Below are 16384 nucleotides of genomic sequence, written 5' to 3'. Positions count from 1 at the left end.
CGAATCCGAGGAATTTTCCGCTGGACATTCCAAGGAAGGATTTAGTGGGGTTCATCTTCAATTGATGACTCCGCATGAGATCGAACATCGTCTTCAAGTCCTTGATGTGATCTTCTTTGTTGCGGCTTTTTACAACCAAATCATCAACGTAGCATTCGACTGTTTTCCTGAGATGTTCTTGGAAAATCTTAGTCATTGCTCGCAAGATCGAAAGGCATCACCGTGTAGCAAAAGACACCGAGGGGCGTTCTGAACGCTGTATGCTTCTCGTCATCTGGGTGCATCTTGATTTGGTTATATCCTGAAAAACCATCCATAAAAGACATTCTCTCAAATCCACACGTATTGTCGATAATGACATCTGTGATTGGGAGAGGAAATTCGTCTTTTGGATATGCCGTATTCAGGTCCCTGAAGTCGATGCAAATCCTAATTTTACCGTTCTTCTTCATGACTGGAACAATTACAACCAAATCATCAACGTAGCATTCGACTGTTTTCCTGAGATGTTCTTGAAAAATCTTAGTCATTGCCCGCTGGTATGTGGTTCCTACATTCTTAAGATCGAAAGGCATCACCGTGTAGCAAAAGACACCGAGGGGCGTTCTGAACGCTGTATGCTTCTCGTCATCTGGGTGCATCTTGATTTGGTTATATCCTGAAAAACCATCCATAAAAGACATTCTCTCAAATCCACACGTATTGTCGATAATGACATGATCTGTGATTGGGAGAGGAAATTCGTCTTTTGGATATGCCGTATTCAGGTCCCTGAAGTCGATGCAAATCCTAATTTTACCGTTCTTCTTCATGACTGGAACAATGTTGGCTAGCCAGTCTGGATGTTGTTCCTCTCGGATAAATCCTGATTCGAACAATTTTTTAACCTCTGCCTCAATGGCTTCCATAATCTGTGGACGAAACCGTCTTTGCTATTGTTTGACAGGTTTGGCATCCGGCTTGATATCGAGGCGGTGCATTGCCACATTGGGGTCGAGCCCTGGCATATCTTCATAGTTCCACGCGAAGACGTCAATATATTCCCTGATGAGAGCAATTAATTCCTCCTTTTCATTTGAGGGAAGACTATCGCTGATGAATATAGGCTTTGGGTTGGTCTCATCACCCATGTTAACTTGGGCTATTTTATCTTTAGTGGGGGTTCCCTCTGTTCGAACCTATCACCATACTGCATGTTCAGGTGATGAACCCACGGGTCTTCCCATGTTGGCATTTGATCATCGTCTTCCATTGTGGACGGATCAGCTGTAGCCATGTTCGCCATTAGGGCTTTGAAAGCTTCCCCCAGACTTGTATCGGAATCCCATTCTGAGGCATCTGACGAATTTCCATTTTTGCATTGTTCAGATGATTGGTTATTGATTAACCAGCAACATTCGTCTTCTGAAGAAGATTCATACCCTAACCCTCGTCTATATTTATAATAATCATCTGGTTTCCCTTTGGGTACATATGTCGCTTTGGGTGGAATACGAGGACCTCGATCGAAGTATAGACCTTCTCCAAGTGTGAAATTATATCCCTGCTTTTCCATGGGCTTGCGCGCTTCCGGGCTATACTTAGATAAATGCCGACCAGGCTTGTCATCATTCTCTTCTTCCCTCAAGAAATGATCTGGTAATGGAGAGCTTTTTCCTTTACCGTAAATCACTTCTTTTTCACCTCTTATTTTGTTCGGGACGACCATGGTTGTTCCGAAAGAATGCTGGAGGCGTTCCTTTGCTATATAGAACGATCGAAGCGGCATATATAAATCGGGATTATCATACAATTCTTTTATCACATCATCAAGAGACAGGGAGTACTCTAAATCGTTATTTATTTCATTATTGGCAAGTTGCCAGTTACAACTGCCCTCTGACGATTGTTCATCGTCAAGGTTGATTACAAAGGGTACAATGTCGTTTAAAACATAACCTCCATTGTAATCAAATCCAGCTTCGGTATCAGCTTCTTCTCCGCTATCCGTGCCATGGGCCGATGATTCAGTATCGGATTCGTTACTATAAAGGAGAGAATCAGTGAAATAATTCTCAAACCCTTTAAATGGTTGCTTATCCGCGACCACCGTCCTCACTTTATTATCAGTGTCGACATATTTCAAACACTGATGGAGAGTTGAAGAGATTATAACGTTACTATGGATCCAATGCCGACCCAATAGTAAGTTATATGAAGTCTCGGCATCGATCACAGGCATCGATCACATAACATGTGACTTCTATCTTCAAATCTCCCATTTGACACTTTACCCGGATCTTACCCAAGGGTCTTGACCCGCTAGTGTTGAATTGATCTTACCCAAGGGTCTTGACCCGCTAGTGTTGAATCCATAGATAACAGTGCCTGTGGATGCTAACTTACTAACTAGAATGCCAAGGAAATGCATCAAGCGAAGCGGCATAATACTCACAGCGGAACCCGGATCCACTTGGATTCGGTTGACCTTGCTGGAGCCAATGTACCCGATGAAATATAGCAGTCGATCATGGTTCGAATTCTTCGTCTGCATATCCTCTTTGGTGAAAGTAACACAGGGAAGGTTCTTAGTCGCTATATTACAGTGTTGACTCAACGGTTCTGGCTCTTCAGGCACCGGCTTGATTTGAGTCAGAAACACCTCTGAATTGGCCAAAGCTTCTTGCAAGGCCTCCCTGGTTTCCTTGGACAACCGCAGCAACTCGTACAGCGTTATCCGTGCTGGAATGTTGGCTAGTTGAGCCATTATATCGAAGACTTGCGGAGTTTTCGAGCTTTCTGGTTTGTCTCTTCCAATCGGACGATTGAAACGAAACTGCTTCGAATTCTGAACCTCCTGGGGATTCTTCTCTTTCGATTTACTCACCGGCTGTCGTCGAGCCTCTTCGCCCGGTGTAGGACTCGTAATCACCCCCATCTCCGTGAGAGTTTTGGTTGGTCCCCGTTTAGCCACCCCCTGATCACTAGGTGGCGGATAATTGTAGTGATACTCATTTCAGCTTCTAGTGGCAAAGACTTCTTGTTCTTCTTCGGAGAGCGGGAAAGTAGGAGCTTCATCGCCATCCTCCTCGAAGATTGCGGAGGTAGCATTGCAGGACTTGCCTTTACCCTTTTTGGTTGAGGAAGTCGTCCACTGATCATCTTCAATTAGATCGGGATGAACCCAGAGGATTTCGCCGTTTGGGGCTGTGTGTGGCACAAGTCCTTTTTGGCGCTGTCCATGTGGGTCATCATTCACTATCTTCATTCCTACTTTGGTGATGTGTTCTGGTTTAAACCATGCTGTGGGCACCGATCCACTGATTGATACTGCATTTGCTCCGACATTCTTGGACGGCTTCGGGGTTATGACGCCTACATCAATTAACGTCTGGATTTTATCCTTGAGGTGGTAGCATGACTTTGTAGGGTGATGGACCGCTCTATAGTATGCGCAATACTTTGGATCCGTCACTTTGCTAGCCCCTTCTTAATCCACGATCGCCGGCAGCTGGATTTTGTTATTCTCCAACAGGTACTTAAAGATGCCGGGAACTTCGTCATCTTTGAAGGAATACACCTTAGGAAATCTTGGCTCCGAAGATTTCTGCTTCTGAGGCCGTTGTTGCCATTGCCCCCGAGATTGTTGTGGTGCTCTTTGCTGCTGCTGTTGCTGAGGTTGCAATTGGAAAGTTTGATTAGCATCAACTGCATTAGCATGTGCCTTACCTTTCCCTCGTGGGACGAAATTCTGCTGCGGAGCATTCGTCGCCTGTTGGCCTCTTTCCGCCTTCTTCCTTCTGAGGAATCGCTTAGCTTGCTCTCCTCGGACCTTCAAATCCTTCCATGTCTTGGACGGTGTTGTTCCTATTGCTTCCAACATGTCCAATGCGAGGTTGTTGTGGCAAGTCTGGAGCATGAACTCCTCAGTGATCGGGTCCCGACAGTTCATTGCCTTGTTCCGGAACCTTTTGACGAAGGTATCAACCAATTCCCCGTCTTTTTGTTTCTCATCCAGCAACGACCCGATGGATATCTCGGTGTCGTCGTCGAAGAAATTGGCGAGGAATTTAGTTTCCATGTCGTTCCAGCTATTCGCGCTTCCTGGCTTGAGGCGACAATACCAATCGAAGGCGGCTCCACGAAGAGTACCAACGAAGGACCGTACCATCAGAGGCTCATTACCAGAGATAACCCCCAGGTGCGATTTGAAGTAAATCAAATGCTGAGTGGGTGAAACCCATCCTATTAAACGGCGTGAAGTTAATTAGATTGAACTTCGCCGAATATGGGATCGATTCCCATTCTCTTAGGTATGGACAAGGAATGCCTGTTTTCTTCATCTCTTGAGCGGAAATCAATGTATTGATTTTGCTCTCGAGGTTTTTGATCTTCAAGCTTTCACCTGTGTTTTCACTAGCATTCTCGTTACCACCCCCTGCATTGACGGGAGGATTATTGGCATTATGAGTCTCATTCACATTTGTGTCCTCATCTTCCAGATTAACCTGGTTACAACGACTTGGCTCGCCTTGCTGGTTCGTCAATGCTTGGATTTGTTGGTCATGCATTTCTCTCATGTTCTACATGGCCATCTGCATTTCAAACCTGAAGCTCTCCTGTTGTTTAGCCATGGCCTCTTCAAGCATCTTAGCCACTTGTTCCGCACTTATCATAAGTGCTTCGCAGGGTTGTCCCTCGCTGGATACCGTATTATCTGATGCAACCGCGGAGCCGGCATCAGATTCTTCATCTTCTGAAGGTAGTCTTATCCGAACCCTACCATAAGTTGCTCGTTTGATGGTTCCGGACTGCAGACGGGTTATACGCCGGGGTGCTTTCAGAATCGACTCGAGATTATCCCGTGCCGATGTCGGAAATTCTCCATCTTCAACCACCGCTCTTCTTCATCGGAAACGCCTAGGCCTTAGTTTTGGCGTTTCGGTACTAAGTCTTTCGAAAACCGAAACTCTTTCAGGGACCGCCTTGATGCAGTTGCACTCAGACAATACTGTCCGAATGAGTTTGGAATAGGGGCATTGAGTTTCCAGTCCTCGGGGACTTCTCTTCTTGATTTTACTCGTACCCCCAGCACGATAGTACAACTCGTCTGCTTGAAGGTCAGAGTAACCTACCGTGTGTTGGCACGACTTCTCAGGTATAACGCTATCGTCATCAGATGATAAAGTTTCCTTCTGAGGGTGAACTGCCTTCTTTGGGCTTTCAAAAGTCACGCGCCTCGAAACATGCCTTTGTGGGCGTGAGTTCTCAGCGGGCTCCTAGACTTCAATGCGCAAATTGGTGCTTAGCTGCCCTGATCTCTTTGTCATGTTGGAGGTGACGACGACCCCCAGCATGTTGAGTTGTTCGGGGCTTCTTCATCGGGCCCAAACGTTCTTGAACTGGAGCTTTGCTTCTTTCATCAGGATTTGGACTGAGGCGGTCCAAAACTGGTCTTATTCTTTGGGATGATTCCGCTTGATCTCCCGGAGTAGCCATGGGAATTACCGGCGACTTTGCTTGGTTCGCCGGAGGCTGGATTTGCATTGAAGGCTGCAACGACTGCGCCTTAGCCTGAATCGCTGCTTTAGACTTCGGCCTCTATACTTCGCGGGTTGGTGGCGGCTTCTTGGCCACTTCCTTCTGCAGTCTTCTACGGGCTTCTTGGACTCGAGCCCGTGCCTGCGCTGACAGTGCGCGGCGCTTGTGAATGCGCTCATCAAGCGTTGAACGATTCCGTTTGACACGGATCCATTCACTCATTGGCGACTTGGAAGAGCTGCCATTCGTCGGTGGTTGAGGCTGTTTGCCTCTCCTGTTCTTCAGATCCGCGTGATAGCGGACTCCGTCGGTGGACTCCATCGCCTTTGCGAGTTGCCGCGCCAGGCGTTGACGTCGCCTCTGGCGGGCTCTCTTCGAGAGAGTCACAACGCCTTCAACGGTGGAGGCATCGGCGAGAACAGGGTTGACCTGGTTGGAGGTCGGCGGAACTTCACCCGACACAACTTTGGCATCAATTTGGGTGAGAGCTTCGTTGGCGTTCTGTACTTCTTCATACTAACGAACTTTTCTCCTGGAGGAGAACTTCTTAGACTTGCGGGGGGAGGTAGATCCAGACGAGGATGACAAATACTCCTCGAACTTTTGCTGGTCGAATTCATACTCGACCTCCTCCTCAACCGGGATTAAGATCCGCGGCTGCGACGCAACAATCTCGGCAGCGAGATCGGTGGCTCCCACTGTGGTCGCCAGATTGTTCGTGGGAAAAATTGCTTTCTTCATTGATTCCATTGATTCCTTTGTTAATAGTTTTTCAATTACAAAGATCCGGTCTTTTTATAAGATCCGGTTACAACAAAATCAAAAGAAAAGAAATAAAAATTACAACTTTCCTTGAACGAATCGTGAGATCCTGTTTTGTGGTCTCTCGCTTTTGTGGGTTCTTCGACTGTGCCGGGGTTAATCCGTGGACCACCGCACGATCTTGATCTGGTCGGATCTACATGGTATGAAGGGTATTATTTCACGAAGGAAATAACAGCCGGGGGTACTATTTCACCAAGGAAATAGTAGCCTTCTCGGGATCAAAAGCCAAGTTTTGATCCGGAGTATTACCGTGCAGATCTCAGATCCGCTCTCTCTCGAACTCCTGCCTTGTTTGACGTGGACGATCGCCGAGCACCAGATCTGAAAGAGCAAGTCTTCAAAGCTTCAAATCTCCAAGGTTCAGATCTCAATTCAGCAGAGCTTCGCCTTCAAAAATTCCCACCTTTCACAAATGAGCCCCCTAGCCTATTTATAGGCACTCAGAACTGTGCCTTGGCACAGGTGGCCGGCCACCTTGGTGGCTCGGCTTTGGCCGAGCCACCTTTTCTGGTGGCTCGGTTTTGGCCGAGTCCACTTGGTGTTTGGTTTTGCCGTTTTTTCCGGTCTCGTGGTTTATTCGAACTTCATTATTGATCTGGACTCTAATTTGTTGATCTGAATCCTGATTTGGCAGTCCGGATCCCGATTTGGCAGTAAATCCGCCTTGGAGTTCGAGTTCGAATCCGTTCCACGGTTGGATGACTCGTTGACTCACCGAACCGTTAGCTTGATTCCGCACGCGAGTGGATGTATTCCGTTGTTTACGTGCGATTCGTTAACCTCGTCGCTTCGTTAATCTGCTTCGTCGCATCTCACTTAGTTTCGATGTTGTGGGCTAATGCTCGTGTTTAGATACGTCACCCGATGGTTCGTTGGTTTGTCGAATCACCGTGCCGAGCTGTGTTAAGGGACCCATAGGCAGTTTTATACGCCTACAAAGGCAATTGAAACTAAATTCAAAAAGTTGATTGACTCGGGCTTCATCAGAGAAGAGCAACATTCGAATTGGGTGGCGAATATTGTCCTGATTCTTAAAAAGAATAAAAAAATCAGAATCTGCATAAACTTTAGAGATTTGAATACCGCCTGCCCAAAAGATGACATCCCTCTTCCTATCACAGATGTCATCATCGACAATAGGTATGGATTTGAGAGGATGTCCTTCATGGATGGATTCTTAGGATACACCCAAACTAAAATATATCCTGATGATGAAAAGCACACTTCATTCAGAACACAGCTTGGTATCTTCTGCTACACAGTCATGCCTTTCGGTCTTAAAAATGTAGGTGCTACATATCAACGGGCCATGAAGAAAATTTTCCAAGAACATCTCCGAAAAACTGTCGAATGCTACATTAATGATTTGGTTGTTAAAAGCCACAACAATGATGATCACATTAAAGACTTGAGGATAATGTTCGAGCTCATGTGGAGTCAACAAATGAAGATGAATCCTACCAAGTCTTTCCTGGGAATGTCCAATGGCAAGTTCCTTGGATTCATCATCACCATGAAAGGTATCCGCATCGATCCGGATAAAGTGAAGATGATCCATGAATTACAACCTTTGATCTCAAGGAACTTAGAGGATTACATGGTAGATTGGCGTACATATGTTGTTTTCTCTCAATTCTCACTGGAAAATGCCAACCATTCTCTAAGCTCACAAAGAAAGGTGTGTCATTCGTTTGGAATGATGCTTATTAGAAAGCATTTGAAGATATCAAGGCAAACCTATCAAATCCTCTTGTCCTCATTGCACCAAAGTCAGGGAAACCATTCCTGATTTATGTTAAGGCAACGAACCACTAATCAAGTGCTCTCCTAGCACAATACAATGACAATGGTCACAAGCAGGCGATTTATTATTTGAGAAGAACATTGGTAGGTGCTAAGTCTTGATATCCAATGATTGAGAAAGAGTGCCCTTCCCTAGTGTTTACAATCTAGAAAATACGACACTATCTGGTTGGACATACAATTTATGTTATTTCCAATGTCAACCAAATACAGGTGTTCATGACACAACCAGCTTCTATGAATTGGCGGTTAGCGTGGTGGGCTTTGCTTTTGTCACAGTATGACATTCACTTCAAACAATAGAAGTTGGTCAAAGGGTAGGCAATTTGTGATCTTCTAGCGGTTCACCCTATGAAGGATAAAGCAGAACTATATGAAGACTTGCCAGACGAAACTCATGAAGTCAACACCACTTTTCATGAACAGGTGTGGCAGTTGTATTTCGATGGCGCCTCTCGAGTTACTCATGTGGCAAGCACTCTTGGATATTCAAAAATCTCTTTAGGAGTGAGGGTTGTCCCAGTTTCCCTAGATAAACATGTGATACCTCGAGTACAATGTACTTCTCATCGGACTCAATTTTGCCAAAGAGCTGGAGGTGGAATACCTTAAATGCTTTTGGTGATTCTCAGCTAATAATTAACCAAATTCGAGGAGAGTACAAAGTCAGGAACCAAGACCTAATCCCGTACCATAAAGTAGCTATCAAGATGGTAGAATCATATGAAGACTTGTTCATCAAAGACATCCCGTGCCTCCAGAATGCTTATGTAGATGCATTAGCGACACTAGCAGTCTCTTTGGCACAACCTCCTGAGACTGAACAACTGATTACTGCGAAGACTCATCAGGTTTTCATACCAAAATCTACCTTGGATATCAAAGAGGTGCATGCGACCAGAATCAAACTTGAACCTCGAGACTAGCATTTCCCCATTATTCATTATATCTTACACAGTATCTTATCGTAGGACATAAAAGAAAGGGATTCAGTCCGATGAAGAGCGCCAAGGTTTTACTACAATGCAACAACCCAGACGCTCTATCACCGTACATATGACGGCTTACTACTCTGATGCCTTTCAGCCAAAGGGGTAGAAGAAGCCCTTAAAGAGGCGCATGATGGAACCTGTGGGGTACACTAACTCGGTCCCAAACTTTGTGATCACCTTAGAAGAATGGGATATTATTAGCTGACTATGGTTAAGGACACAGTCGCATATGCCAGACGGTTCCATGCATGTCAGATACATGCTAACTATTTGCATCAACCTCTGGAGCACTTGCACTCTTCAGCCACATCCTGGCCATTTGAGACCTAGGGAATGGACGATGTTGGTCCTATTTTCCCTCCATCAGCTATAGGTGACCACCTAATTTTAGTAATCACCGACTACTTCTTCAAGTGGGCTGAAGCGATTCCACTCAAAGAAGTAAAGACGAGTGATATTATTAAATTCATCAAACACCATATTATCTACCAATACGGTGTTCCAAGACGAATCGTGCATGAAAACAGCCCTCAGTTTGTTAGCAATGCCTTCATCAAATTCTGTGAAAAGCTCAGAATTCAAGATGTCTCGTCGACCGCTTACAATCCCACTACAAAGTGTTTAGCGAAAACATTCAACAAGACTATCATCAAGAGCTTAACAAAGCTTGCAACAACTAAGATTGGGGTGATAAACTTGGTGAGACTCTCTGGGCCTATCGCACCACAGTCCGCAAACCTACAGGAGCAACCCCATATTCTTTAGTGTATGGGTGCGAGGCTGTCCTCCCCTTAGAGATCCAAATTCTACCCATTCATATTACTCTCACAACAGGGATGATAAAGGAAGAACAACATCAAAAAAGTGTTGAAGAACTCGAGATGTTAGACGAGAAATGCTTGGAAGCTCAACAACAAAATGAGCTATACCAAGCTAGAATCTCCAAAGCCTTCGACAAAAAGGTTCGACAGTGGGTCTTTAAAGAGGGAGACTTGGTACTTGCCACTCGGCGACCAATGATACTCAACTCAAAAAAAAGCAAGTTCTAACCCAAATGGGAAGGATCGTTTGTAATAGAGAGCCTACTCAAATGGAGAATATCACTTGATAATCCAAGATGATGATAAGATCATGATGGAAATTAATAGAAAGTTCCTGAAGAACTACTACCCTTAGTGCATTCAGGATAACCCATTTGGTGCATGTAACTTGAATTATTGTACACGTTGTACATATTCATTCACATAATGGTAGTGTTGCCCACTTACGAGAAGTTCCTGGAGAATACTACACATAGTATTCTTAAGGATAACCCAACACTAACTGACTATTTAAGATGGAATTCAACCATCTAAATAGTTTTTCTTAATCATTATTAAGATAAATAAAATTCTCCAACTGTGACTCTATGTTCTTTTAGATATGAAGCACATTTCATTAGCTTCAATCCAATTAGAACAAATCTTCTGAATATTTTCAAATCCATCTTGGTCATCAATGTTTTCTTGAGGACAATAATTTTATTGTAAAGCGAAAGAAAACAAAATGCCTTCTTTCCTTCATCCATGATCCTAGTTAATTTCAATCGCCAGGATTACTTTGTCAACCCTCCCATTGTGATTCTTGGACCATTCTCCAACTCAAATTTGATGATCACATCTAATCAAATTTCGCCAATGAAAATCGCATTGTATAATTGTTGAACATTTGATAATTTATAGTCTTCCACATCAAAATCCCTCACTGATCAATCAATTTATGGTGGGTCCACCAAATCAAAATCATTAGCCATAAGAAAAGCAAAAGATAAGAAAGTACATTTTTTGCTTATTCTATGATTAAACCCATACATTCTTCCGCTATGTCCTATCATTTAACACTCCTACTGTTGAAGTCCTGACATAGTACTTAATATTCCACTTTGCATTAATTGCTGATCAATAGAAATTAGCAAACCCCTTGTGTTAGGTTCTCGCAAGAAAAACAGTCGAGAACATGACACCCAAACTCCCACTTTGTCCTTGATCTCAAGGAAACCATGGTAGTCAGAATCATGCTCATCATTTCTACTACCTTCACCCACTTGGTCAAACCTTCAGACAGTTGGGACCAAAGCCAAAATCCCCTCTCGATTCTTTCTACCATTCAAATTGAACAATCAATCCTTCGGACAGTTAGGGTTATAGACAATAAAAATTGCCTTTATACTTGCACAGCAACTTGGAACAAGCAAAAGAGCTCAACAGTCTATCTGAGTGAAGTCAGGCCTACCTGAGCAAAGTCAGACACACCAGAAAGTCAAGTTCGCCTGAATGCTCGACTTCACAAAACAGACAAAAACACTGATATCTCTCAAACCGAAGGGAATTTGGTGCAACAGATGGTGCAAACTAAACTTCAGTTGGTTTGTTCAGTCTCGTCTCATCGAGATAGTCAATTTTTATATATAATTCATCTAATTCTGACTTATAGTTTGAAAGTTACGACTTGTTCTTCATAGCATGTTCTGGAGCTCGCCTGAAGAGCAAGCTTGCCTGCAAAGGAGTTTAGCTCGCCTGAATGTGGCTGTCTCGCCTGTGCAGCCTCGCCTACAAAGCTTGCCTAATAGCTGGAAGCTCGCCTGCATGAGCCATGCTTGCTTGAAGGCTAAGCTCGCTTGACAGCTTGAAGGTCGCCTGTATGATCAAGGCTCGCCTAAAGGCCAAGCTCGCCTGACAGCTGGAAGCTTGCCTGGATGAGCCAAGCTCATCTAAAAGCCAAGCTCACCTGACAACTTGAAGCTTGCCTGCATGAGCCAAGATCGCATGACAACTGGAAGCTCGCCTACAAGACCCAAGCTCGCCAACACGATTGAAGCTCACATGCATGCTTGAAGCTCGCATGCACAAGGCAAGCTCGCCCGCAAGCTTCCCGAGTCCTCCCACTTGAGGCATGGAAAAGGTCACCCCCCACGATTTAAGGGAATGGCTATGATTCTCTTACTAGCCATACCTAATATGGGAATGGTCACTTCCCATGATTTAAGGGATTGGTTATCCTCATGACCATACCCAGCATGAGAATAGTCACTTCCTATAATTTAAGAGAGTAGGTACACCCACTCCCATTGATTGAAGGGAGTGGCCATGACTCTCCTTGGATATTTTTAAGCCACTTTTGGCTACATGAAAGAGGCCTTTGGACCAGAGGCCGATCTTCTTCTTTTGAGAAGAGCTTGGCATCTTCAATCTCTTGTGGCTGGCTCTCTCTTGGCCTGGCTACTAGAGGCTCTTCTTTGGTCTTTCATGAAGAAGAGACAACACCAGGGGTCGGCCAAACTTTGGCTTTTGAGAGAACCGAGCCTAAGCATTTCTTGGGCGTTCGGTGCTTGATCTCCTCTTGCTCTTGGCATCTTCCACCTCGGGGGCTTGCTGGCCGACAGAAGAAGGCTGGACATTCTCCACCTCTCCCTCTTGGCATTCTTGGAACTCTTGAGGGAGATTCAAGAGAACTGAACCTAAGCACTTCTTGGCCAGTCGATCATTGATTCTTGGCTTGGGTACTCAACTCCGATCAAGCTTGTACCATGAGATGAAGCTCATCAGTGGTCTAGTATAACTCCTTAGGAGAAGAAGACCGAACCTCAAGATCTTAGCATTTTCGCCTACAACCAGTCTAGTTTGGCCTCGGTTGATTAAACTTAACCAAGAGCTTCTACTGTGTACTGAAGCTTAACTACAACTTTGTTCGGATCGTCCAAGGGAAGCAAACTCGACGCAAGCATTCGAAGGAGGCATCCTATCACTACAGAAGAACCTAGATTAAATAAGAAGAGCATTCTCTTTGCTTCTATTATAATTTGATTCTTGATTTGTAATAAGCCATTCTTATTAGTACAAATCCTTGAAGAACCATTTTACGCCCTATAGAAGATGGCAACTCTGTTGGGGACAATCGTTCATTCAAATGAATTGGTGGTGGCGTAGTTCGACGAAGTTGCTGTAGGGACCATCATTGAGTCCCTCCTCATCAAGTTCAATCAAGCAAAGTACGAAGAATACTTGTCTTTGGCTTCTTCAGGTGGCAAAACATCACGCAAGTGCTGCAAAGTCTAGCGAACGACTCAGCCACAATCCAAAATGCCTGAGAGCTTTACCCGAGTAATCGCTGGGGGTTCCATTCTACCCATGGTGATTGATGCCCACTAAAAGGCCAAGAACGAACGCCAAGTTCCTTATTCTGGTGAACTACGTCAACCATGCGAGCCCACCTACTCAGGCGGGCTTCGCTCCATTGGAAAAGTTCCCAAAATTGGTGAACTCAGTGTTTCAAGCGAGCCTAGAAATTCAAGCGAGCCCCGTTCTATGAGCAAGGTTTCAAATTCTAGCGAATCGCTCAAATAAGACGAGCCCACCAATGCAGATGGGCTCTGTTTTATGGGTCACATTCCCAATTCTGGCGAACTGCACTAATTAGGTGAGCCCACCTACTCAGGCGGGCTTCGCTCCATTGGCGATGTTCCCAAATTTGCTGAGCTGCCTAAATCAGGAGGATTGCCAAAATCAGGAAGGTTGCCAAAAAAAAGGGGGGTTGCCAAAATCACATGAGTCCTGTAATTCACGCGTGCTTCGGCCTCAAGCTTCAAATACTGGAAAACTTTACCTTTCAAGCGAAGATCATCAGACAGGCGAACGTCGCCTAAAAGGACTACAGCAAGCACCCCGCCTGCAAGCAGCGGTAGTTGGCCAAATGGGCGAACCTCGCCTGAAAGAACTAGAGGTTGAACCTCACCAGCCGGCTCAACCTCACCAACAAGCTGAATTTCACCTAAGCACTCAAACATCGCCTGACAATGAAGTTTGCTAGGCAAATGAACTTCGCCAACTACATCAGGTTCACTATATAGCTGAACCTTGCCAACACATGCAAGTTCACCAAGCAGCAGAACGTCAACAGGCCCAAGCTTGCTTGTCGCGACAACAGGCTTGAGGTCACCAAGCAGCTGAACTTTTCCAATAGACCCAAGCTCGCCTGTCAAAATGCTCTCCAGATTTAAACACTTGATAATTTTCCCAAGTGTTCTTCCAAGTGCACTCTTGAGCCTTCTTCTCGTAAGCACTCAACTGATCTATCAGACACTGGGGGTTGTCATCATCAACCAACGGTGTACCCCAAAAAGTGCTCGGTGATGACCACGACAATTTCACCTTGGTAGTCGAAATCACTTCCTCATCCAAACCCTCTTCAAAATGAAGGGAAAATGCTTCAAAGCCCATGCTAGCATCTACGAGGCCCACTAGCTCGGACCTAAACTGCAGGACCTACTATGAAGGCTTGGCTATCATTGGCCAAGAATGATCAGCGATGTCGTTGCCTATGCCAAACAATATCGCACCGACAGCCAGAGTGTTGTAAATTCATGCTAAATACATGCAAAATACGCAATGAAAGACTGTATGTATAAAAATACTAAGCATGTAGAGAGCATGAAAAACAAGCTAGGACCATCCTAATTAAATCTAACATGATTCCTATATTAAACAGAGCATACAAGAGTTAGAAAGTCATACTTTCAAAGCGTGATTCGATGGAAGATCGAACAATCCCTAGCTCTTGCTCCTTGTAGTAGTAAATCTCTTCGTAGTGGATCTCCAGGTCTTCAAGTGAGCTTGATAAAATCAGAGTCTTCTTGAGACACAAGGCAAGATATCCACCCCGGGGTACTTTAAAATCCTACTACTTCCTCTTACTTAAAGATTACTAGAGTTTAGTAAGAGGTAAATCTCTCTTCTTTTCTTTTAGGGAAAGCAACTACGAAAAAACCATTTATTTTATTTTTCCATTAACCATGAAAGAAGAAAGAGAACTCATATTTATAGAGGAAGAATATGTCATGACATGAATGACTCATCCTATGAGTCACACCATGAGTCATCAAAACAATGATTCTCTCATGAGTGATGCAATGACTCATCTCATGAGTCATGCAATGACTCATCTCATGAGTCATGCAATGAATCATGAAGAATCAAAACTATATGCTAAAACCATGTTCCCAAACCATACCACCTTAATGACTATCTCATGATTCATTAATCAAGGTATAATAAAGTGCGTATTTCATAAATAAAAATATGACATCAATACGGTATTTCGTAATTTTTCAATCATTAACTAGTAAGTCATCATATGACCAAAAAGTCAATGAGTTGACCAAAAGTCAATTGTTGACCAAAAAGTTAACTAGTTGACTAAAACTTAACTTTATGGGGAAAATACTGGAATTCATTTCTTAAGCAAATAGCATTCTGATTTTACCGATACATATAACCGTTTATGTGTATCTAGTGAAAATCATATATGCGTATCAATCATACGTATTACTCTATAAATTTGTATTTCATATGATTTAAGTACACGTTTGGTGTGACTCTAGGTTCCAACTTAAGAACTTAGCAGTGGATGATATCCACAAGTACAACAGAGGTGCTAGCTACACATAAAGACTACCCGGGTAAAAGTTATGATAAATGTCTGCAAGATGCTTACACAATTTTATCAGGATCACTTAGTGATAATACCGTACAGTCGGGTCTCTTCATCAAACCATGTCAAACTATTGAGATTAGGTTATGGAAAACTGTCAAACCCTAATTGCTCAATTAGTGTTTGTTGATATTAAACTCATAACCTATAAGATCAAACTGACACTCAGTTTATCTTATTTACCTCGGCCAAGGATTTTCAGATTATAGTTATATCAAATAATCTTATGACATCAACCCCCTATACCGGGAGAGAAGAATCCCATCTTGGTATCTTAATATCTACTTATACCCCGGGATGCACCCAACAAGAACCGTTATGCACAACTCGATGAGAACTGTGGTTAGGTAAAAGTCTAAGTACACCTATACTGACATGTAAGATATTGCACTCATGTCTCAAGTCATGAGACTACTTTGTACTATATCACTTGAGAACTTCTATTTGACAGTTAAGTATAATTACCTACTAGATATTCTCGGTGAGTCGTTCAGTCAACTCATTCACTAATAAGTCACCTGTATACTGTATCTTGATGTCTTACATCAATGATCTAAGAGATGGATCATCATCCTTCCAAAGGAGAAATAGAGTATACACTAGTCTTCCCAAAGTGATGATGTTCCATTTCAACACTTTATCGACTAGGTACCTTTTAGAATATATGTTAGCGACAAATCAGATCTCTTCATTATGATCATATCTGAAATGGCTGATAG

Source organism: Asparagus officinalis, chromosome 9, assembly GCF_001876935.1.
Source record: "Asparagus officinalis chromosome 9, Aspof.V1, whole genome shotgun sequence".
NCBI classification, from domain to species: domain Eukaryota; kingdom Viridiplantae; phylum Streptophyta; class Magnoliopsida; order Asparagales; family Asparagaceae; genus Asparagus; species Asparagus officinalis.
This window is presented reverse-complemented; position numbering follows the sequence as displayed.